Genomic DNA, 2,643 nt, shown 5'->3' with positions numbered 1-2,643 from the left:
CCCTGCCCGGCGCTGGGTCTAGCAACAGCGTGTGCAAACACACGGGAAACAATGCAGAAAAGTTGCAGGGCGAGGCCGGGCGCCGGGGCTGCCTTTTGTCCGCGGCACCTCGGGCCGGCGCTGGAAGGGGCCGCGGCCGGCGCGGAGGCCCCGAGCGGGCGGGGGATGCCGCCGGCCCGCTGCCCGGCGCGGCGCTTACCACGTAGGAAGAGAAGGCGGCGGCGGCGGCGGCGGCCGGGTCGGTGCCGTACTGGAGGTGGGAGTTGTAACCCGGGGAAGGGGCAGTAAAGGCGGTAGATCCGGCATAAGGGGAAAAAGCGGAGCCCGAAGAAGATCTCCCAAGTTCATCGGTCCTGGGTCCGGAAATCACGCTGGTGCTGTACGCCGGGCAGGAGTAGAGAGCCAAGGAAGCTGACGGCTGGTACAAGTAACCCTGAGGATACGACATGGCCAGGCGCACACATATACCCGGGAGCCCAAGGCGCCGGGAGGGAGCCGCCGCGCTGCCGGGCTGGGGCCGCTGCGGCCGGGGCTTCGCGGGCGCCTCTCCGCCCTCGCCAGCCGGGCAGCGGCGGCACCTTGCCTCTGCGCCTGGGCGGCTGCTCCTCGCTCGCCTGCAGCCTGGCACCGCTTCCTTTTTTCTTCCCCCTTCCTTTCCCCCCACTCTCTCTCTATTTTTTTTTCCTTCCCTCGCTCTCTCCCCCCTTGCACTGGGGGGGGGGGCGCTTTTATTTTCCCCCTTCCTCCTCGCTCTCGCTTTCCGAAGGGTCCTGCCAAGATGCTAAGTTGGAAATTGCAGCTCCTGACGCCTTGTGCGCGGCGCGGCGAGGCTCCTCCTTCGCGGGGTGTTGTCAGTGGAAGGACTGGCAGGACCCCGCTGCGCGGCCGCGGCCGGGCCCAACCAGCGGGAGGGCTGCGCGCTGCGCGCCCCGCTCTGCCCTCCCCGCCCGCCGCGGCTCCACTGCGCCGCTCCCGGAGCGCAGTCACCTCCGAGACATTTAAGATCAGCTCCAACTTTCTGCATGTGCTAAATACCGCGCGGAGCCGGGCTGCGCTGGAATGCAAGCCAATCAGTATATGAAAAAAAAAGATATTTAATAAGATTTATTAGCCACCCATCTCCCTCCGCCTCCCCCCCCCCCCCCCCCCCCCCCCCCCCCCCCCCCCCCCCCCCCCCCCCCCCCCCCCCACTAAATCACTGGAGCCGCGACAACGTGGGATATACGGGTGGCGGCGGTGTGCGTAGGGGTGTTTGTTGGTTTTTCTTTTTTTAAACTGGAAAAAACCCAAACGATTTTCAGCGGGGCAGCGGTGCGCGCGGGCCGGGAGCGGCGGGGATGGGCGGCCGTCGGGACCGGGGGGGCCGGGCCGGGCCGGGCCGGGCCGGACCTGTTGCGGGAGCCGCCGGGCTGGCGGGCGGCTTGGCGGCGGCTCCCCGGCAGGGTTTGGGTCCGGCCTCGCCGGGCGCGGCTGGAGCCGTGGCGGGGAGCGGGCGGGCGGCCGAGCGGGTCTCTCCCAGCGGAAGGGGCTGCGGGCGGCGCCCGGCCGGGGGCAGAGAGGGCTCGGGAGAAACCTTTCAAAATGAGGCGTTAGCGGCGGATCTAAATAATAAACCAGGTATCTCCCCCCCCCCAGCCCCTCCGCGCTCGTGAATGCGAGGAAGCGAAAGCAGATTAAAACCATATGAACTCGGGTAAATCCCCGCCGATCAGAAGATGTAATCTCCGTTGATTCCCCCAGATATATTTCCCACCGGGAAGGCATCCCGGTGTATCCCCCCCGCCGCCCCCCGGGCCCCGCCGCCGCCAGCAGCCCGGAGCCGCCGCGGACAGCGGCCGCGGCCCCCGACGTCTTCGGAGGGGAACAGCTGCCCCGGCGCGGCGGCGGCGCGGCTGTTCTTATTTTTTCCCCGCCCGCAGGCGGCCCTCGGGGGGTTGCTCCGCTCCCTCCGCCCGCTCCCGCGGTGGGCGCCCACGGACACGCGTGTCGGTGCGAGGGCAGCGCACGAGGCGCGGCAGGGGGCGAGCGCGGCGGCCCCGCGGCGGCCCCGCGGCGGCGGCAGGCACCGACGCCGGAACAAAGGTGAGCGGCGGGGCCGGCGCCAGCCCCCGCGGGCCTCGCGGCGGCGCCCCGCGCGCCCCGCTCCTTTTTTTCCCTTTTCTTCCATTTTTTCTGTTTTTTTTTTTTCGCGAGTATTGTGAGGCGGGTGCGGGCTGCCCCGCGCCGCCGCGGCCCTGCGAGGGCGAAAGCCATGAAGATGAACGGGAAAGAGCGCAAAGAGGAAAGGCAGACGCGCCCCCCGCCCCGGGACGCCCCCTCCCACCCCCTCGGGGCCTCCCCCTCGGGGCCTCCCCCGCGGCGGGGGCCGAGCCGCCGCCGCACTACACTACCCAGCAGCCCCCGCGCCTGGTCCCGCCTCCCGCGGCCCCCGGTTGGCTGCGCTCTCCGCGGCGGCGGGCCCGCCCCTTCTCCCATTGGCCTCTCGGGCTATCCYTCAGCGCGGAGGCGGGACGGGCGTGTGTAGAGGGCGAGGGAGGGGTAGCGGCTGGCGGCCACGGGTGGCGCCGAGTCCGGAAGCGGCACGGGTAGGAGGGCGCGCGGAGGCGCTGCGGGCCGAGGCGGCGGCGCGTGCCGTGCCGTGCC

General features: G+C 70.7%; 1 long non-coding RNA gene across 3 annotated transcripts in view; it reads left to right on the top strand.

Moving 5' to 3' along the window:
- LOC146596543 (uncharacterized) overlaps nt 1–2,643 on the top strand; it is a 230,489-nt gene that overhangs the window by 210,311 nt on the left and 17,535 nt on the right. The window contains exon 1 of one of the 3 annotated variants that reach the window (XR_014895734.1): nt 1,513–1,617. The exons of 1 other annotated variant lie outside the window; for it this stretch is intronic. This is a non-coding gene — a long non-coding RNA (uncharacterized LOC146596543). Of the gene's footprint in view, nt 1–1,512; nt 1,618–2,531; nt 2,586–2,643 lie in introns of those variants that run through there. One more of the 3 variants, XR_014895731.1, reaches the window with a different exon arrangement.

The sequence above is a fragment of the Rhea americana genome, unplaced genomic scaffold (assembly GCF_003343005.1).
Source record: "Rhea americana isolate MKP2758 unplaced genomic scaffold, rheAme1 scaffold_20, whole genome shotgun sequence".
Taxonomy (NCBI): domain Eukaryota; kingdom Metazoa; phylum Chordata; class Aves; order Rheiformes; family Rheidae; genus Rhea; species Rhea americana.
This window is presented reverse-complemented; position numbering and strand designations above follow the sequence as displayed.